Source organism: Dendrobates tinctorius, unplaced genomic scaffold (assembly GCF_039654945.1).
Source record: "Dendrobates tinctorius isolate UK_male_01 unplaced genomic scaffold, ASM3965494v1 ptg000001l, whole genome shotgun sequence".
Lineage (NCBI taxonomy): Eukaryota > Metazoa > Chordata > Amphibia > Anura > Dendrobatidae > Dendrobates > Dendrobates tinctorius.
In genome coordinates, this window is record NW_027361669.1 from 14705072 (window position 1) to 14728208 (window position 23137).

A 23137-nucleotide genomic window follows, 5' to 3' on the forward strand; every position below is an offset into this window, starting at 1 on the left:
AAAAGAGGACAAACTTATGGTGTGGCCACCATCTTCCCCTGACCTCAGCCCCATTGAGAACCTCTGCAGCATCATCAAAAGGAGTGTCTATGATGGCGGGAGGCAGTTCACATCTAAGCAACAGCTCTGGGAGGGTATTCTGTCCACATGCAAAACAATTGAAGCACAAACCATCCAAAAACTGACAAATTCAATGGACGAGAGAGTTCAGAAGCTTCTTTCGAACAAGGGGTCCTATGTGCAAATGTAACATCACCTAGAATAAAGTTTTGACTTGAAAACTGTTTGATTTCATTTTGTAATAAGCTGATAATGCTTATAATTTCACAATTGACCATTTTTTTGTTCAAAATAAAAAGGTTGAAAACTCTGCTGTGCATAATAATTTGGAACAAGCATTTTGAGTGTTTCTTATTTTTAAAAATATACTGTTTTCATAGGCAGTTTGTTCAAAACATTGCAATTATACTAGAATATTAGATGACTGGAAAATAACAATGACTGCAATTCATATAGCTAATTTAGAGAAAATATGAGGAAATATTTTTTGCATAATAATTTGGAACACAGTGTACATAAAAAAGAGGCTTCCGGACGTTTCCTGATTGGTTTTCCTCTTGAAAAACTTGTGTGCAAATAACTCTTAACTCTTCAAAGCAGTCTATATCAGCATGCAGGTCATAGAAAGTGGAAAAAAGTGATACTTTGATATTTTCGATCCCACGTTTTATTCCAGAGAAATGCACATTTTACTTATTATGTAAATGAGCTGTTCAGGACTATGGGACAGACACAGATCTCTCTGGGAAACTGTCTCTACAGCTTATTTTAAATGAAAGGACACATACTCATCTGGCTCTGCTTTAGCGGTGTCTGCACTGGCTCTCCTGACACAATGTCACGTGAACCCTGTGGCCAATCAGAGCTGGCTTCACTTTACTCTAATACCGATGTAATTGGCATCCAGAGGAAGCTGCTTCTCACTCTCTTCCTCCTGATGTCTTGATTTGTCTGATGGAGGCAAAGTGAAATCAGCACTGATTGGCTGCAGTGGTCGAGTGGCATAATAATGTCACGCAACCCCAGGAGTGCCAGTGCCGAAACTGCTGGAACATTGCTGGCACCGGAGGTGAGTATACATTTTATTATTTTACAAGAGAGAAACTTAGAGATTCAGCAGGGGTTGTACAAGTAGGACCCACATATTTTTCATTTTCAGGATGTGACTTTTTATTTCTTTTTGCTAAATATTCCAAAAGCTATAACATTTAGATTTTTCGCCATCAGTATAGCCTCTTTGTGCCGCAAGTTGTATTTTTGAAAAAAATTTTTTCAGTGGTTGAGATGCAAAAAAATCCCAGCAATTCTCTAATTTTGGGGATTTTTTTTACATTTTGGTTTTATGGTATTTACCACACTGTATAAAAGATATGTTAAACTTATACTGTTTGTTAGCACAGTTAAGGTAATACCAAATTTATATATTTTTTTAAACTTTTTACTTTGCACACTAAAAGTGTTTTATTTAAATGACTTTTTATGTTAATATTCTAAGTGCCATAAATGTTTAATTTTTGTCACAAAAGCTGTGTGAGCAGTTGTTTTTTGCCTGATGAATTAATTTTTTTTTTATTGTAACCGTTGTTATTTCCCCAACTTCCGAGCAACCCGTCGGCAACGTTGCAGGGATGGTGGGGTGACAGAGGAAGCCCTCTGCCTCTATCTAGCCACCTAAATGCCAGCTATTGTAGCTGTTGACAGCAGCATCTAAAGATTTAAACTTACTGCCTTGATCTCACAAGTTCTATGGCATCATTCATGAGAGCAACCTAATTACATTGTACATCATTGTGCAGGACCCTGCTTGCAACCATGACATATATTTTCTTAGATTTTTTCCAGTTCAATAGAAATATTCCTAAATGTATTAATTTATCAATATTAATCATATTGTCTTTTGAGAGTAAGAAACAAGTTGCGGATTAGTTACAGTGTGTACAAATAAAAATAAAGCTTTCTACTTCTGATAGTATTCTTGTAGTATGCATCACTACTGTATACAGCATCACTGGTACAGTCTCCTTTTCGTTGGCGATCATATGGTATTTCTAACCTCCTGTGCTCCCTTGCCATCCACATTCACCACCCCATCCCCCCTCCATCATGACTCATACACATCAGCCCCTCTATACTTCCCTCTCCCATGTACAGCTCTCATGGAGTCCTCACCTTCCTGAAAAACCTCAGCCCATCTTGCCCAAACACATCGCAGAAAAAAACTACTTACAATTCCAACAACTATTTGCTCTTTATCTTCCTACTCCTACTGATTTCAGGTGACATCTCCCCCAACCCTGGTCCACCATCCCCCAACCTCAACCCCTACCCTACCTCATATCGAAACAACAATAATCTTATTAATATTACTTGCACTCCCTCATCTCCATCTTTTAATTCTGCCCTCTGGAATCCACGGTCTGTATGTAACAAGCTTCCTTTCCTGCACAACTACTTACTGAACAACTCTCTTAATCTGTTGGCCCTCACTGAAACCTGGATTCAGGATTCTGACACTGTCTCTCCTGCTGCCATTTCCTATAGTGGCTTACAATTCTCTCTTTCCCAGAGACCCACAAACAGACATGGTGGCGGAGTCGGCATACTCCTGTCCCCACAATGCACTTTCCAGGTCATTCCCCCAGTTCCATCACTCTCATTCCCTTCTTTTGAGGTTCACACCATCAGGCTCTTCCGTCCCCTCTCCCTCAGAGTAGCGGTCATATACCGGCCTCCAGGCTCAGCCAACCACTTCCTTGACCACTTTTCAGCCTGGCTGCCACACTTCATGTCCTCAGAACTACCAACTCTTATCCTGGAAGACTTCAACATCTCCATTAACAGCCCCACTTCCACATCTGCATCCCAGCTTCTATCACTAGCCACCTCTCTAGGCCTCTCGCAGCTTTCAACCTCTGAGACACACAAGGACGGTAACACCCTTGATCTGGTCTTTGTCCGGCTCTGTTCAATCTCCCACCTAAATAACTCTCCGCTTCCACTCTCTGACCACAACATTCCTTCACGCTCACAAATCCTCGCACACCCCAGCTCACTCCTACCTACCACACAGTCAGAAATCTACAAGCCATTAACCCTCAGACACTTTCAGACTCCCTACACTCATCACTGTCCCCAATCTCCTCTTTTTCCTGTCCTGATCTGGCTGTTCATCACTACAACAACACTCTTAGATGCACCCTTGACCAAGTAGCTCCCCTCACCCTCAGAACCGCCAAGCACAGAGTAAAACAGCCCTGGCTCACATTGCAAACTCGACTTCTCCAGCGATGCTCTAGGAGTGCTGAACGCCTATGGAGAAAATCATTCAGTGTTTTTTTCTCTGGCTCCATGTCATCTCCTCTTCCTCTCGCTGTCGAGGTACCTCAGGGCTCAGTCCTTGGACCCCTTCTCTTTTCTCTCTACACGGCCCCAATTGGAGAGACCATCAGCAGATTTGGCTTTCAGTACCATCTTTATGCTGATGACACACAACTATATACGTCATTCCCCGACCTTACCCCCGCTGTACTAAAGAACACCAGTGACTGTCTGTCCGTAGTCTCCAACATCATGTCCGCTCTCTATCTAATACTCAACCTCTCCAAAACCGAACTTCTTCTGCTCCCTTCATCTACTAACCTCCCTAAATCTGACATTTCCCTCTCCGTGGGTGGCACCACAATAACACCCCGGCAGCAGGCATGCTGTCTGGGTGTTAAGTTTGACACCAATCTCTCCCTCACATCCCATATATAATCTCTTGCCCTCTCTTGCCGCTTACACCTAAAGAACATCTCTAGAATCCGCCCGTTTCTCACCATGGAAACAACAAAAACCCTCACTGTAGCATTGATCCACTCCCGCCTGGATTATTGCAACCCTCTATTAATTGGCCTCCCCGTTACTCGACTATCCCCTCTCCAGTCCATACTTAATGCAGCAACCAGGATCGTCTATCTGGCTAATCGGTACTCGGACACATCCGCTCTTCGCCAGTCCTTACATTGGCTGCCTGTTGTGAGTTCATTTTTCCCTTCACCGTTGAGGTCTGATGAACTCCCTCCTCTTGTGAAGGAAGGTAGTGAGGCTGATTACCAAACACCTGGGCAGCTAGATGATGACTGGGTGGCTGGAATTGAGGACTGGATATAAGGCAGCCGACGCCCTTCTGCCTTGCTGGTGATCCTGCTGGATTCTTGGAGACCAGTCTGATTCCTGCGTCTCAAAGCTAAGTTTTTCTGCTCTGCTTTGTACACTTCAGTTTTGTTTTTGTTTTGCCTTGTTTTTTGGGAGTTCTGCCATCCCCGGCCGGGGGTGAGCTGAATTCCATTTTTGTCTCTGATCTGTTGATCTTTTGCTCTGTCTTCAGAATATACCTGAGTGCTGATTTAGTCTTTTGAAGCCTAGCGACTTCAGGGCCTGTTTTTCCTATCAGTCGGTTGGCACATTTTGGATAGGGTTTTTGCGGATGGCAGACAGCAGCTTTCCTATCCTGTCCTATTTTAGTTAGCTTGGGCCCCATCATTTGCTCAACCTATCTTTCTATCTGTGTTAGTGTTTTCATCTTGCTTCACCGTCATTATATGTTGGGGGCTGCCTATTGCTTTGGGGTCTGCTCTGGGGCAGTTTAGTTTTTCCCCTTTCTGTCTTTAGGCTATGTAATTCTCCGGCTGTGATCGAGGGGTCTAGGGCACCGTAGGAACCCCCCACGGCTACTGCTAGTTGTTGTGGATAGGTTCATTGGTCTGCAATCCGATAGCTGCCAACCTCTGTTTTTTCAGGACTTAGCTAGTATTTTGTTTTTTCCTCCTTCGGTGACTCATCATAACAGAATCACCAGCCATACCGCAGATCCTAGGGTACTCAATAGCAGGAGAGAATTGTTAAAAAAAAAAAAAAAAATGTGTCAGAATTTTTTTTTTTTGTGCATATTTTTTCCTCTATATCTCTGAGGCCGTAGGGGGAATTTTTCTCTCAATGGAGATGAAGCAATTGTCTGATCGTGTGGAGCAGCTCGCTGCTGAAGAGAGGGGAATTTCTGCCTATCTTGCTCATTCACATGCTGCTGAACCAAAGATTCCAACTCCTGATGTGTTTTTTGGGGATCGGTCTAAATTCTTGAATTTCAAGAATAATTGTAAATTATTTTTTGCCTTGAAGCCTAACTCGTCGGGGAACTCCACGCAGCAGGTTAAAATTGTCATCTCTTTGCTGCGCGGCGATCCCCAGGATTGGGCGTTTTCTTTGAAACCTGATGATCCTATTCTGAATAATGTGAATGCATTTTTTCAAGCCTTGGGGTTGTTGTATGATGAACCTAATGCTATTGATCAGGCTGAAAAGACCCTGTTGGCATTAAGCCAGGGCGGGATTCGGCAGAGTTGTACTGTCAAAAATTCCAAAAGTGGGCGGTCCTTACTACCTGGAATGATGGTGCCTTGGCAGCCCTCTTTGGGAAGGGTTTGTCAGAAACTGTAAAGGATACTATGGTGGGATTTCCTGTTCCCTCTGGTCTTGACGATTCTATGTCATTAGCCATTCAGGTGGATCGGCGTTTACGTGAACGCAAAACTACACGAGAGATGTTGCCACCTGTTGAACAAATGTCTGAACCTATGCAATGTGATAGAGTTTTGTCTAGGGCGCAACGTCAGGAGTTCAGAAGGCGTAATAAGCTGTGTTTTTTTGTGGAGATGCCTCGCATATTATTCCTGTCTGCCCTAAACGAGAGAAACGTTGGGCACACATGTTTTCTGTGGGTGGTGTTCAACATAAGTTTCTTCTGGCAATTACTCTGATCTGCTCCCTGTCCACATTTTCCGCCAAGGCTTTTGTGGATTCGGGAGCAGCTCTGAACCTGATGGACTTGGATTTTGCTAAACGTTGTGGATTTCCTATGACACCTCTGTGGACGCCTATCCCTTTGAGAGGTATTGATGCTACTCCTTTGGCGAAGAATAAACCTCAGTTTTGGACCCAGGTGGTAATGCGGGTCGCCCCAGACCATCAAGAAAATTGCAGATTTTTGGTGTTGCATAATTTGCATGATACCATTGTTCTGGGGTTTCCCTGGTTGCAAATCCATAATTCAGTTCTGGATTGGGAATCTTTGTCTGTGGTGAGTTGGGGTTGTCGGTGTGCCCTTAGTGATGCTCCTGTTTTCTCCACTTCTCCTCAGTCGCATGATGTTCCTGACTATTTGGCTGACTTTTATGATGTATTTAGTGAGAATGAGTCTGCGTCTTTGCCTCCTCATAGGAATTATGACTGTGCAATTGAGCTGAACCCGGGGTGTAAATTCCCCAAGGGTCGGCTTTTCAATTTATCTGTACCCGAGCACGAGGCTATGCGATCCTATATTAAGGAGTCGTTGGAGAAGGGTCATATTAGACCATCCTCTTCACCCTTAGGTGCTGGGTTTTTTTTCGTGGCTAAAAAGGATGGTTCATTAAGGCCTTGTATTGACTATCGTGCCCTCAACAAAATAACTGTTAAATATCAGTATCCGTTACCCCTGATTTCTGATCTATTCTCCAGAGTTAAAGGTGCTTGCTGGTTTACCAAGCTTGACCTCAGGGGGCGTATAATCTTATTCGCATTAAGCATGGGGATGAATGGAAGACGGCGTTTAATACTCCGGAGGGACATTTTGAGTACCTGGTGATGCCTTTTGGGCTCACTAATGCCCCTTCTGCCTTCCAGTGCTTCATGAACGATATATTCCGAGACTTTGTGGATACATTTTTGATTATCTATCTGGATGATATTTTGATCTTCTCCAAGAATTGGGACTCTCATGTGGAACATGTTCGGACTGTGTTCCGGATTTTGAGGGAGAATTCCCTGTATGTCAAGGGATCGAAATGCCTTTTTGGGGTACAGAGGATTTCATTTTTGGGATTTATTTTGTCTCCGTCAACTATTGAAATGGACCCGGCCAAGGTACAGGCCATTTATGATTGGGTTCAGCCCACTTCTTTGAAGGCCCTCCAGAAGTTTTTGCGTTTTGCTAATTTTTATCGGAATTTTATAGCTAATTTGTCTGGTATTGCCAAGCCATTGACTGATTTGACTAGGAAGGGTGCTGATGTGCTGAATTGGTCTTCGGAGGCTGTTTCTTCCTTTCAGGAGCTGAAGCGAAGATTCACTTCTGCTCCGGTTTTGCGGAAACCTGATGTCTCACTCCCGTTTCAGGTGGAGGTGGACGCTTTTGAGATTGGTGCAGGAGCGGTGTTGTCCCAAAAAGATCCTGTGACATCTAAAATGAATCCTTGTGCTTTCTTTTCCCGAAAGTTCTCCCCATCCGAACGTAACTATGATGTGGGGAATCGGGAACTGTTGGCCATGAAATGGGCATTTGAGGAGTGGAGACATTGGTTGGAGGGAGCCAAACACCAAGTCGTGGTCCTTACTGACCACAAGAATTTGATTTACCTGGAGTCGGCCAAGCGCTTGAATCCTAGACACGCTAGGTGGGCCTTGTTTTTCACACGTTTTGATTTTGTGGTCTCTTTTCTTCCGGGCACTAAGAATGTCAAGGCAGATGCCCTCTCTAGGAGTTTCCTTGCTGATTCTCCTGTTGTGACTAAGCCTGCTACCATCTTAGGCGAGGGGGTAGTTCTTTCTGCCATCTCGCCCGATTTGAGACGTGCTCTGGAAGAGTTTCAGGAGGACAAACCTGAGCGTTGTCCCAGTGGAAAGTTGTATGTTCCTGACCAGTGGAGGAAGAGAGTGATGTCTGAAGTTCATTGCTCTGCATTGGCTGGTCATCCAGGTATTTTTGGTACTAGAGATCTGGTGAGTCGGTCTTTTTGGTGGCCCGCCTTGTGTCATGTCAGGAATTTTGTGCAGTCCTGTGGGACTTGCTCCCGGTCTAAACCTTGTTCTCGCTCTAGTGGCTTGTTGATGCCTTTGCCGGTGCCCAGGAGGCCATGGACCCATATTTCAATAGATTTTATCTCTGATATGCCTGTCTCTCAGAGAATGACTGTTATTTGGGTGATTTGTGATAGATTCTCTAAGATGGTCCATCTTGTACCACTCCCTAAGTTGCCATCTTCCTCTGAGTTGGTGCCCTTGTTTTTGCAACAGGTGGTTCGCTTGCACGGGATTCCTGAGAACATTGTATCTGACAGAGGAGTTCAGTTTGTGTCTAGATTTTGGAGGACTTTCTGTTCCAAGCTGGGAATTCTGTTGTCTTTCTCCTCTGCGTTTCACCCTCAGACCAATGGGCAGACAGAGAGAACAAACCAGACTTTGGACTCGTATTTGAGATGTTTTATTTCTGCCGATCAGGATGATTGGGTTTCATTTTTGCCCTTGGCCGAATTTGCTTTAAATAATAGAGTTAGTTCTGCCACTTTGATGTCACCTTTTTTTGTAACCTTGGGTTTCACCCTCGATTTTCTTCAGGGCAGGTGGAGCCTTCTGCCTGCCCAGGTGTTGACACTGTGGTGGAGAGAATGCACCAGATCTGGGACCAAGTAGTGGATAAGTTGTCTCTCTCCCAGGAAAAGGCCCAGCGGTTTTCCAACCGGCGTAGGACCGTTGGTCCCCAGTTTAAGGTGGGTGATATGGTTTGGTTGTCATCAAAAAATATCGCTATGAAGGTGGCTTCTCCTAAGTTTAAGCCTAGATTTATTGGACCTTACAAGATTTTGGAGATTATTAATCCGGTCTCTTTTCGGTTGGCTCTTCCTGTCACATTTAAAATTCATAATGTGTTTCATAAGTCCTTGTTGAAGAGGTTTGTTGAACCAGTAGTTCCTGTGGTGGCACCTCCTGACCCTGTATTGGTTGAAGGTAACATGGAATATGAGGTAGAGAAGATACTGGATTCCCGTCTGGCTAGACGGAGACTCCAGTATTTGGTTAAGTGGAAGGGTTATGGTCAGGAGGATAATTCCTGGGTCTCTGCCTCTGATATTCATGCCGAAAGATTGGTGCGTGCCTTTCATCGGGCTCACCCGGATCGCCCTGGTGGCATGGATGAGGGTTCGATGACCCCTCCTCAAGGGGGAGGTACTGTTGTGAGTTCATTTTTCCCTTCACCGTTGAGGTCTGATGAACTCCCTCCTCTGGTGAAGGAAGGTAGTGAGGATGATTACCAAACACCTGGGCAGCTAGATGATGACTGGGTGGCTGGAATTGAGGACTGGATATAAGGCAGCCGACGCCCTTCTGCCTTGCTGGTGATCCTGCTGGATTCTTGGAGACCAGTCTGATTCCTGCGTCTGAAAGCTAAGTTTTTCTGCTCTGCTTTGTACACTTCAGTTTTGTTTTTGTTTTGCCTTGTTTTTTGGGAGTTCTGCCATCCCCGGCCAGGGGTGAGCTGAATTCCATTTTTGTCTCTGATCTGTTGATCTTTTGCTCTGTCTTCAGAATATACCTGAGTGCTGATTTAGTCTTTTGAAGCCTAGCGACTTCAGGGCCTGTTTTTCCTATCAGTCGGTTGGCACATTTTGGATAGGGTTTTTGCGGATGGCAGACAGCAGCTTTCCTATCCTGTCCTATTTTAGTTAGCTTGGGCCCCATCATTTGCTCAACCTATCTTTCTATCTGTGTTAGTGTTTTCATCTTGCTTCACCGTCATTATATGTTGGGGGCTGCCTATTGCTTTGGGGTCTGCTCTGGGGCAGTTTAGTTTTTCCCCTTTCTGTCTTTAGGCTATGTAATTCTCCGGCTGTGATCGAGGGGTCTAGGGCACCGTAGGAACCCCCCACGGCTACTGCTAGTTGTTGTGGATAGGTTCAGGGGTCTGCAATCCGATAGCTGCCAACCTCTCTGGTTTTTCTGGACTTAGCTAGTATTTTGTTTTTTCCTCCTTCGGTGACTCATCATAACAGCCGCCCATTCATTATAGGATCCAATTCAAAGTACTTGTTCTCACCCACAAAGCTCTCCACAGTGCAGCACTCCCTACATCTCCTCCCTCATTTCTGTCTATCGGCCTAACGGACCGCTGCGCTCTGCAAACGACTTTCGACTAACCTTTGCACTAATCCGTACTTCCCACTCCCGACTCCAAGACTTCTCCCGCGCTGCGCCAATCCTCTGGAATGCTCTACCCCAAGAAATTAGGAGTATCCACAATTTGCATAGTTTCAGGCGCTCCCTCAAATCACATTTGTTCAAAGCGGCCTATCACATTCACTAATCACAGTCATTCTATGTGTAAGTGTGCATGAGTAGCCCATTCACTATCTCCATCCATCCCTCACTCCCTCATAATGGCTGGACCATCATTGTAAATACACACCTGTACTTTATATCTTCCCCACCTCATTGTAGATTGTAAGCTCTCACGAGCAGGGTCGTCTTATCTTATTGTGCTTTAATTATTGTATTGTTAACGTTGTCACTTATGTCTTTTGTTTGGAACTGTTAAACTGTAAAGCGCTGCGGAATATGTTGGCGCTATATAAAGATTATTATTATTATATGGTGCAGAATCCAGGGCCTTGTGTCTTACCTGCTTCCAGGTTCTTTTGCTATTATAGACCTAATGAGAATATGCTAGAAAGCCTATATGTACATTAACTCCAGAAAACTAGGATTGTAGATAGCCACCCACCCAGTCAGAGGAAGCAGCAGTGCCCCTGGGTGGGTACTGCTTCTGCCCATCTGTCATTCTGGATTGCTCTTGGCTATGTATAGTGTAGACCTCAATTCTGTCAAAACACACTAGAATGCAAGATTGGACGTGTTTTTTTAAAGAATGGCATTAGATAAATAGTGTATATATACTGTATACTGTATAGAGAGAGTGAGAGAGAGTTCATTAAAGGAGTTGTTCACTATTTCAATATTGATGAATCAGGATAGGTTGGCAATACCAGATTATTAGAGGTCCAACACTGGCACCTCCACCGATTAGCTGTTATCTGCTCCAGGTACAACCGGGTGCTGAAAAACAGTGATATATAAACATGTGGTGCTTAGATCCAAGAGAAGATGTTTGTTAGATGTAGAGGAAATTATAGAAAACTGTAGGAGTGATTGATTCATTTTGTCAAATATATGAAAGATGGAGAAATCATCACAACCCAAGTGACTATTCAAACAACCTAGTTACTCACAACTGGGAGTCTGCTCTCCAGTGCAGATGTTATTTTTTTGGTGCTGGCAATGAACATTATCTGCCAGTATGGCATGGCATACAGCTGGCGCATTGATGCTTGGTAAATGGGGGGGTAACTCTGATAAGCTTATATGAGGATTCTTGACTGGTCCATGGTGAGTCATAAGATGCCATAAATTTTCAGATTGGGTCAGTGTAACTAGTATAGTATCAAATAGGTATGTTTAGGGGCCTCTTGTATTAATATAATTATTAAAGAACTTGTGGAGTGAAAGCACAGTAAATTATATTCGGCATCTTTTTTAAGATCATACGAAACTGTGACACATTTTTATTTCTTTTTATGATATTGTTACAAGAATCCCAGGTAGGTACACGATTCAAAGAAATATTATAAATGATAAATATACTTTCCAATCTTGGGCTTTTTTATGTAGATTTTTTAGCCCATTCCATGAATAAGTATGAAAACCAGGAATTGAAGCTCGAGGGAGATAATTTGCATATTCCTGGTGCGTTTTGGGAAGAGTGAAGAGTCGCCGCGAGTCTGAGGATCTTTGGGCATAGTTGGATCGAGCTGCTTGGAGGAAATCGTCAAACCAGGAATTGAAGTTCATGGGAGATAATTTGTATATGCCTGGTGCATTCTGGGAAGAGTGAAGAATGAAGAGTCTGAGGATATTTGGGTGTAGTTGGATCGATTTGCTTGGGGGAAATCGTTTTACTCATATGGTGTGTTGCAGTGTGTGCTAAATGTTTACAGATTTGCCAGAGGAAAAGTCAAACTTTACATGCCAGAAACGCAAGCTTGTGACTCTGTTAGAGGAAAAGGTGCAGTCATCAGGGGAGAATAGCTACACTGAAGCTCATTAAAGAAAATGAGAATTTCCTTGACAGAACAGAAGAATCTCTTCAGAATGCTGCAAGAGAACTTTTCTGTGTTCCTGCAGAATCTAATAACAGAGTAGAAATAACTGTTCAGGATATTCAAAGAGAAGCACCTTTCAATGTACCTGCAGAAGAAGAGAAATGGAAGCATGTGAGGATGAGGAGTCAGTCAGCACCCATACAGCCGTAGTACCGCTACCAGGCTCTCACGCAGGACAACTATGAAGATGTACATGAAAAAAGTGCTTTGCCCTCAAAGATACTCCAGTAAGAAATCAGAAGCCACTCGGAGGGAGAAAAAGAAGTGCTGTGGTGAAGAAGAAAAGGAGAGTGGTGGTCATGGGGAATAGAAGTTGCTATCTGTCGACTGCATATTACCTCACGATAAGGCTAGGTTCACATTACGTTTAACCAGCCCGTTCAACGCATAGCGTTGACGGGTTGATTAAACGGTATAGCATAATGCGATCGCGTTATGCTATACCCACTAGCGCAGATGATTCATCTGCGCTAGCAGTGAAGGAGCCTCAGACACTGCAGCGCGCATCCGAGGCTCCGTCAGTGAATGACGGCACACCGCGAACGCGTGCCGCTTTACGGCATGCGTCGTGATGCTCCAGACAATGGGGCTGAATGGCAGCGTTAACAGACTGCGTTACACCGAGTTATACCATGGTTTAATGCAGTCCGTCTAACGGACTGCCTAATGTAATGTGAACCCAGCCTTAGTGTGCTGACTTCCAGGTGCCAAAATCAAAGATGTGTCTGATAAGGTATTATGACTCTTCAGTGCAACAGGCGACTACCCACATCTACTAATACATGTAGCAACAACTGACACAGCAAGAAAGGACCTGGAGACTATATGCAGAGACTTTGAAGACCTTAGACAGAAAGTGAAGGAACTGGGAGTGGTGGTTGTCTTCTCATCCATCCTCACCATGGAACAACTGGCTATAACAATGGTGCTGTGAGCAAAATTTTGGGTTTCTTGATAATGGAGCGAATTACCTGTATGATGGACTACTTGCTAGAGATGGGTTGCATCTTATAAAAACAGGCAAACACATATTTGGTAGACGGCATGCTACACTCATCAGGAATCTTAAACTAAAGCAATATGAGATGAGAAATGTACGGCCAGGAAAAAATATGCAGCTAATGAATTCTTGTGAGAATCCACGCTATTAGAAGTGGAAATAAAGAACAAAAACAACAAACTCTGAACGAATTTAGAGGAGCAAAAGAAACTGACTACAAACTAAAGTGTTGTTTAAATAAATGGACAGAGCATGGGAAACAAACAAGGAAAATTTGAGCTACTAACACAGGAAGAGAGATATGATGCCATAGGCATCACTGAAACTTGATGGGATGATACACATGATTGGAATACAAACCATGACGGCTACAACTTATTTATTAGAAACAAGATTAACAAGAAGGGAGGAGGTGTTGCATTATATGTTAGGAAAACATATCTCCACAGAGATCCAAACTTCAGGGACTGGTAGCTCTGTAGAAACTGTTTGGGTAAGAATTCAAGGAGCGAAGAATAGAAAGGACACTATTGTAGATGTTTACTATAGGCCACCCGGACAGACTAAAGATATGGATGAACTCTTTTTACATCAGATGTCTTTTCTCAAAAAAGTACAACATAGTGATCATTTGTGGTATTTCCTGATGAAGAAGTATTAGATCTTTGAAATGTGTTGAATAAAACCACACTTCTTTATGTTAATACTTCCGGACTTCCAGTTATTCAGCAGTGCAAAGTAAATCCACGTTTACCCCATTTTCTTTCCTACGATATAGTGATCATGGGAGATTTTAACTATCCAGATATTTGTTGGGAATCTCTCTCAGGTAAAAGTAATGGGTCCAGAAAATTCTTATCTTCTCTTGCTGACAACTTTATCTTTCAAAACGTAGAAAAGAGAACAAAAGGATCTACAACCTTGGACCTAATTCTTACCAACAGGGAGGAAATGAAATGGTTGAGGAAGTAAAGATATCTGGGAATTTAGGAGGCAGTGATCATGCTATCCTCAAATTTTGGATTACAAGAGGAGGAAGACCAGCAGACCAGCGAAGACTCAGACTTTAAAGTTGGATTTCAGAAACTCAGATTTTAAAGGACTCAGACAGAAAGGTCCAATGGCTGGATGTTCTAAAGCAGTGGTCCCCAATCTTTTTAGCACCAGGAAATGGCTTCAAGCATAACCATTTTTCCATAGCAGGGCAGGGTGGAGCAGGGGCGGGGCTTTGATCATACGGGAGCGGGGTTGTGGAGGTGTTTGGAGTATAGTGCATACTTATCAGTTAATTCTGACAATTATAATGTGAATGTGACTCAACTCGCCATAGGTTCAGAATGAGTGGGAGCATATGTAATCCCCCATATCTAGCATGATTGCCCCATACATGTATTCCCCCATATAGAGTATGATGGTTTCACCTGTAATCCCCCATATATAGAATGATGGCCCCACACCTGTAATCCACCATATATAGCATGATGTTCCCAAACATGTAATCCCATTCCCCATATATAGCATGATGGCCCCAAACATGTAATCCACTATATATAGTATGATGGCCCCACACCTGTATTTCCCCATATATAGCATGATGGCCCCACATATGTAATCCCCATATATAAAATGATGGCCCCAAACATGTAATCCCCCATATATAGCATGATAGCCCCAAACATGTAATCCCCCATATATAGCATGATGGCCCCACACATGTAATCCTCCATATATAATCAAAGTAATTTTATGTCTAAGCATGTGTGTGTGCAGCCCATTCACTATCTCTATCTATCCCCCACTCCTTCAAGATGGCTGGACCATCATTGTAAATACACACCTGTACTTTGTATCCCCTCCCCCCCATTGTAGATTGTAAGCTCTCACAAGCAGGGTCATCTTATTTTGCTTTAATTATTGTATTGTTAACGTTGTTACTTATGACTTGTGTTTGAAACTGTTAAACTGTAAAGCACTGTGGAATATGTTGGCGCTATATAAATAAAGATTATTATTATTATAGCATGATGGCCCCACAAAGTACTGATTGATACTTATATAACAAAAAAAAATACCTCTCTTCCTGTCTTCATTCCCTGCTGCTCCAGTCAGGCCGCGGCTGCAGTGTTACTATGGCCATGGGCAGGAGAGCAGAGTGCACTCTCTCTGCCCACAGACAGTGCTGACAGAACAGTGTCAACACATTCCTTGCTGCAGCCACACTTGCGTTGCAGCATTAAGATGATGAACTCTGCGTGCGTACATGCGCCCCACCCCATGATATTGAACCACTAGGGCAGTCACTTGCAGTGTGCTCTGAGCCCCCGCAGCGCATGCTATTAGTGTTTAATGCTGTTCTGGGGCAGTGGCGTGGACCGGCCTGGCAAAAAAAATCCAGTGGCCCGGTTCTGGTCCGTGGACCAGTGGTTGGGGACCCTGTTCTAAAGGACAAAAATGTCCAAGATGGATGGGAGATTTTGCTACTTGAAATTCTTACGGCATAATCAGTAACAATCCCAAAAAGAAGGAAGAATTGGAAGCATTTAAAGAGACCAGGGTGGATGAACACAGAACTTAATCATTTGTTAAAAAGGAAAAAAAGAAATGTATGTCAAATGGAAAGTGGGGAGCATATAATGCTGCTTGCAGCGAATGAAGGGCAAGCGTTACAAAAGCTAATGCCAGTAAATGAAGTAAGGCTTGCAAGGGAGACCAAAAACAGTAAAAAGGATTTCGGGGGGTGTCCAAAGCAAAAGAAAAGTTCAAGATGCTATAGGATTTTTACATGATGAAAAGGGTGAAGTGGTCAAAAATAATGTTGATAAGGCCATACTTTTAAATTCCTATTTTGCATCTGTGTTCTCTAAGAAAGCAAATGTAACATTAACTGATCTTCACAGTGCCATCAAAGGAATAAAAGAATCCACACTATAGCCAAACAGAGAGATGGTGAAGCAACACTTAGCGAATTTAAATTAATTTAAATCTCCTAGTCCAGATGGGTTACATCCTATGGTACTGAAAGAATTAGCAGAGGAAATTGCAGAACCACTAGCCACAATCTTTGAAAAATCCTGGAGAATTGGAGAAGTACCAAAAGATTGTAGAAGGACAAATGTTGTCCCCATCTTCAAAAAAGGAAAGAAGTTGGAGCCAGGAAATTACAGGCCACTGAGCCTTACTTCTATACCATGAATGATATTTGAACAAATTATTAAAGAGCACGTATGTAAGTACTTGGATAAGAATACAGTAATTAACCAGAGCCAGCGTGGGTATGTAGCAAACAAATCATTCTAGACTAATCCAATTTCCTTCTATGATGGAACCACTGAGTGGGTGGCTCAGGGAAATGCAATAGATACAGTATATCTCGACGTCAGCAAAGCATAAGATAAAGTATCTCATGCTATCCTTATTGAAAAAATTAGCAACTTTGATTGACCAAACTTTGATTTGATTTTATTGACAAGGCTACGGTTAGGTGGATTCATAATTGGCTCACACACAAAGAGTGGGAATAAATGGTTGCACATCCAATTGGAAGAGTGTTTCAAGTGGGTTACCACAAGGCTCTGTCCTGGCCCCGGTGTACAACATTTTTATAAATTATCTAGAGAAGGGAACTGAAGGTAAACTGACCAAAATTTGCAGACGATGCAAAGCTAGGATGGATAGCTAACACTAGAGAAGACAGAGAAAATATTCAGAAGGATCTTGATAAGCTTGGACAATGGGCAGCGACTAATAGAATGGTATTTTAAAGGGAGAAATGCAATATTCTACATGTGGGCAAGAAAAAAAAATTACATTACAGAATGGGAGGAACAAAATTAAGCAACAGCACGTGTGAAAAAGACATGGGTGTACTAATAGATCATTGACTGCACATGAGTCAACAGTGAAATACAGCAGCAAAACTGCAAACACTGTTCTAGTATGTCTTAAAAGAAGCATAGAGTCTAGATCACGCGAAGTAAATATCTTTCTCTACTCCTCTTTGCTTAGGCCTCATTTGGAATACTGTGTCTAGTTCTGGGCACCATATTTTAAAAAAGACATTGAAAAACTGGAGCAAGTTCATAGAAGAGCTACTAGGATGGTGAGCGGACTGTAAAGTATGTCCTACGAGGAACAATTAAGGAATCTAGGAATGTTTAGCTTGCAAAAAAGAAGGCTAAGAGGAGACTTAATAGTTGTCTACAAATATCTGAAGTGATGTCACAGTGTAGAGAAATAATTGTTTTTCTCATTTAAACATGGAAACATGAGAAGCAATGGAATTAAACTGAAAGGGAGAAGATACAGATTATATATTACAAAAAACTTTTTGACAGTGAGGGTGGTCAATGAGTGGAATATGTTGCCACGAGAAGTGGTGAGTTCTCCTTTAATGGAAGTCTTCAAACAGAGGCTGGACAGACATCTGTCTGAGATGGTTTATCAAATCCTGCACTACATTGATCAGGGGGTTTGACACGATGACCCTTGAGATCTCTTCCAACTCTACCATTCTATTCTATGAATACACCCCTATGCGAAAATGGCCAAATTGTGCCCAATTTTCCCTCCCCTGTGTCATGTGACACATTAGTGTTACAATGTCTCAGGTGAGAATGGGGAGCAGGTGTGTTAGATTTGGTGTTATTGCTCTCACCCGCTCTCATGCTGGTCACTGGAAGGTCAGCATAGCTCCTCATGGCAAAGAACTCTCTAAGGATATGAAAAAATAATTGTTGCTCTACATAAAGATGGCCTAGGCTATAAGAAGATCGCCAACACCCTGAAAGTGAGCTGCAGCATGGTTGCCAAGACCATACAGCGGTTTAACAAGACAGGTTCCACTCAGAACTTGCCTCATTGTGGTTGACCAAAAAAGTTGAGTGAATGTGCTCAGCGTCATATCCAGAGGGTGTCTTTTCAAAACGTATGAGTACTGCCAGCATTGCTGGAGAGGTTAAAGGGGTGGGAGATCCGCCAGTCAGTGCTCAGACCATACGCCGCATACTGTATCAAACTTGGCAACATGGTTGTCTTCCCAAAAGGAAGCCTCTTATAAAGATGATACACAAGACAAACCAAAAACATTTTGAGGAAGACAAGCAGATTAAGGACATGGACTACAGGACCATGTACTGTAGTCTGATGAGACCAAGATAAACTTATTTGGTTTAGATGGTGTCAAGTATGTGAGGACAAAGACAAGTGTGTCTTGCCTATAGTCAAGCATGGTGGTGGCAGTGTCATGGTTTGGGAATGCATGAATGCTGCCAGCTGTGGGGATCTACAATTTTTTCAGGGAACCATGAATGCTAGCATGTACTGTAACATACCGAAGTGGAGCATAATTCACCCCCTTAGGAATTTGGGCCGCAGGGCAGTGTTTCAACATGATCACAACCCCAAACACACCTCTAAGACGACTACTGCCTTGCTAAAGAAAATGTAAAGGTGCTGGACTAGACAAGCATGTCTCCAGACCTAAACCCTATTGAGCATCTGTGGGGCATCCTCAAACAGAAGGTGGTGTCATCATGGAAGAATGGAAGAGGATTCCAGTGGTAACCTGTAAAGCTCTAGTGAAGTCCATGCACAAAAAAGGTAAGGCACAGCTTGAAAATAATGGTGGCCACAAAATATTGAAACTTTGGGCATAATTTGGCCATTTCACTTAGGGGTGAAATCACTTTTGTTGTCAGTGGTTTACACATTAATAGCTGTGTGTTGAGTTATTGAGAGGGCACACCAAATTTACACTGTTATACAAGCTGTGCACTGACTACTTTACATTGTATCAAAGTTTCATATCTTCTTTGTTGTCCCATGAAAAGATACTGTATAATAAAATATTTACAAAAATGTGAGGCGTGGACTCATTTTTGTGATATGTTGTAAATACAGAACCACCATCAGTACAGAAATTCAGCATCACAACCACCATAAGTATAGAAATGCAGCACCAAAACAGCAAACAGTACAGAAATACATCAGCCCAGAAGCTGCGCATGGGACGTACTTGGACATTCCAACATGACAACGATCCAAAACACAAGGCCAAGTCAACCTGTCATTGGCTACAGCAGAACAAAGTGAATGTTCTTGAGTGGCCATCTCAGTCTCCTGACCTCAATATCATTGAGCCACTCTGGGGAGATCTCAGCCCAGGAATTTACAGGAACTGGAGGCTTTTTGCCAAGAAGAGTGGGCAGCTTTACCTTCTGAGAAAAGAAAGAACCTCATCCACAACTACCACAAAAGACTTCAAGCTGTCATTGATGTTAGAGGGGGCAATACATGGTATTAAGAAGTGGGGTATGTGAACCTTTGATCAGGGTAATTTTTTATGTTTTGGTTTATCATTTTGATTTAAAAAGAGAGAACACAGTAGTTTGACAATAAATGGCTTCACCCAACCACTAATCATGATTGGAGAAAAAGGTTTGGTGTTATCATTCATATTCTCTGAAAAATGGCCATGAAAGCAAAAATTCTTCCGGGGTATGTAAATTTTTGAGCCCAACTGTATAATTGTGCTAGAAAATTAAAGACGCAAATTCTGTTGGATACAGGAAACCAGGGTCTTATATGTTCTTTGAGCAAGCTGTCAATTTGACCATCAGCTCGGAGAACTACCAAATCTGACTCCCAGGGGGGTGGCAGAATGCCACCACAGGCGAGACACCTCAACCGTTGCATTAGACCCCCCTACTGACTGTGCCTGGGGCAAATGCCCAGCCTTCCCTCTGTCCCTAGTTATCCCTTTGCCCACACTTCTCTGTTATCTGCAATGGAACTGTGGCTTAATACTCCCAGCTTTTGTCTCCTCTTTTCCACTGCCTACACTCCCCGCTGGGGTGCTCCTTTCCCAGGATGCTAATCTCCCATTGTCTGCATTTTCCTCCATTTTACATTGCTGCACCATGGTTGGTATGCATGTCCTACCGCCCACCGCAGATCTCCTGCTTTGCCATCTGAGTCTTATTATAATGACTCTTCCAACTAGCTATTATTGCAAAACTCATGAAAACTATTGTTCAGTTCAGAAACTATCTGAGAATACAGCTAACTCATAGTTAGGTCATATTCATAAAGATTTGCATATGGGAGAAATATGCAGCTGAAATTCAGATTTAAGACATGGATCATAGAATCATAGAATCGTAGAGTTGGAAGGGACCTCCTGGGCCATCTGGTCCAACCCCCTGCTCAAAGCAGGATTCGCTAAATCATCCCAGTCAGATGTCTGTCCAGCCTCTGTTTGAAGACTTCAATTGAAGGAGAACTCACCACTTCTCGTGGCAGCCTGTTCCACTCATTGATCACTCTAACTGTCAAAAAGTTTTTTCTAATATCTAATCTGTGTCTCCTCCCATTCAGTTTCATCCCATTGCTTCTAATCTTTCCTTGTGCAAATGAGAACAAAGTTGATCCTTCTACAATGTGACAGCCCTTTAGATATTTGTAGACAGCTATTAAGTCTCCTCTCAGTCTTCTCTTTTGCAAACTAAACATTCCCAAATCCTGCAACCTTTCCTCATAAGACAGGGTTTGCAGACCGGTCACCATTCTGGTCGCTCTTTTCTGAACTTGCTCTAGTTTGTTGATGAAAAACATAGAAAAGCCCCAAAATCTGCACCTAAATCGTGGCAAAATCCCCATTGTATGAACATTGTATGAACTCATTTATCAACAGATTCCATGTCAACAACATATATTTTAGGTGATTTTCTTTGGATATTTACTTTGTACATGATAAAAGCAGTTCTTTCAACAAATGTTCACAAACTGATAATTTCATTTAGTATTCACTATATCACAATTCTAGTGAGTCAGAGGTTTACATACACCAAGTTGACGATACCTTTAAATTGGAACATTCCAGAGAACTTTGACATGGCTTTACAAACTTGTGAAAGGCTAATTGTCATCACTTGAGTAAATTGGAGGGCTGCATGTCACAGTAATATAAATATTTTGTACCAAGATATGAAGTCCTACCATGTACTTAGCCTAAGGGATAACTCTGTAATGGCTGGGGGCCCAACCACTGAAATGGAGGCCTATCTGATTGGAGTGGAGGTCGAACATGTTTAGCTCTGCTGCATTTATTCTCAATGGAACCATGGTGCAAAGCCTTTAAAGGGAATCTGTCACCGCTTTTTTGAGATATCATATAATGATAGCATTCAATTGTGTGTCACATAAGGATTTTCTTAGTACTTTTGCTTCCCCCTGACCCCGCACCTTTCATGCATAACTACCTTTTTTATATTGGTTCGGATGTATGTAAACTGCCGCTGTCCGGTCCGATGGGCGGGGCTTATTCACCTGCCCCCCCCTCCCTGTCTTGCTCTACGCAAGAAGAAATGCATTGAGCAAGACAGGGAGTGGGGGGAGCAGGTGAATAAGCCCCGCCCATCGGACCGGACCGCGGCAGTTTACATACATCTGAACCAATATAAAAAAGGTATTTATGCATGAAAGGTGCGGGGTCAGGGGGAAGCAAAAGTACTAAGAGAATCCTTATGTGACACACACTTGAATGCTATCATTATATGATATCTCAAAAAAGGGGCAACAGATTCCCTTTAATGTGTACCTTCATGACCGACTTGTCTCATTGCTTGCCATCTTTGGAAAATCAAAACAAATCTGCCAAAAAAATAGAAAAAATTATAGTACGGTCTAGTATATCCGTATTTTTCTTATGCCTGAAGGTACTATGTTCATCCGTTAAAATCATAAATATAGTTTAAACACCATAGTAGCACTCACACCATTCAGAAAGGAAACATGTCCTAGAGATGAACGTACTTTGGTGCTAAAAATACAAGAACAATACCAACCATCCTTGTAAATATGCTGGAGGAACTTACTTTTTGGATAAATGTCCTTTAGTCTGATGGAATTATTCTGCCATAATGACTTGCCATAATTATGTGAAGATATTAAGACAAGAAGTTTGGGTTTTCCAAATGGATAATGACCCCAAGCATACTTCCAAAGTGGTAGGATAACAGTGTGAAGGTAATGTAGTGGCTCAAAATAACCCATAAAAATGTTTGGGCAAAAGTGAAAAAGCCTCTGTAAGCAATGAGAGCTACAGACCTGGTCAGTTTCACCAGGTCAAGAGGCGCAGACCAAAATTTCAGTAACTTTGTGAGAAGCTTACAGAAAGCTACCCAGAACTCTTGATATGAGTTAGGCAATTTAAAGGCAATCAACAGACCTCGGGAGGAAATGTGTTCTAAGATTAAATGCCAGAAATTGTGAAAACCTGAGTTTTAATAAAGGTGGTAAGGTGTATATAAACTTATGACTTCAGCTTGTCACGGCAGTAACTCACATGCATTCCTGGCGCCTTGCTACTCACTGCATTCACCACTCTGCTTATCCTCATGTCAGGTTGCTGTGCTAGTCCTCATGCAGCACTTCCAACTCTCCACCTGACTATAGATTGGGACAGATCCTGCAGGAATTTAACCCTACTGTTTCCTGCAGGGCTTGGATTCCTCAGCTAATCACCAATCTGCAGGTGCTATATTTCGCAGTGCTGCCCTCCACACCTATGCTTGAGCTTAGTTGAGCTTAGGTTCCAATTGATGTTAGCATCTAGTTCTCAGACAAGGTGTTTTGTTGTTTAACCCTCCTGTTCCTGACATGGCTTGGCTTCTAGTCCTGTTTGATGATCTCTCTGCTCCTGACCTCGGCTAAGTATTCTGAAACTGTGCTGCCTGCTCCGACCCCGGACCATCTGACTATGCTTCTGTCTCTCCCCTCTGTGCATCACACACCTGCTCTTACTCTTGGGTCAGCAGCTGCAGATCCGGACACCACTCTGGAGTGACAAAGGTCGCTATCCTGCGGCTCAAGCTTATCCTCACCATCAGAGGGGCTAGTGTAGACCAGGTAGCCACTTTGTCACGCCCCTTCAGGGTTAACCTGGCTAGTGGCCCAGCGTTACACAGCAGAATTCATATTCTGAAAGTAAAGTGTTAAGCAGCACCATAATTGTCCTGGCAGTGAGTGTTTTTAATCCAGATAAACAATGCAAAATTGGCATCACGCCATT

The 23137-nt window shown here is 42.8% G+C and overlaps 1 protein-coding gene across 3 annotated transcripts in view; it reads left to right on the plus strand.

Annotated features, from left to right (window-relative positions):
• The window catches only part of PRR7 (proline rich 7, synaptic), a 154090-nt gene that overhangs the window by 124313 nt on the left and 6640 nt on the right, over positions 1-23137 (plus strand). The window lies entirely within an intron of this gene.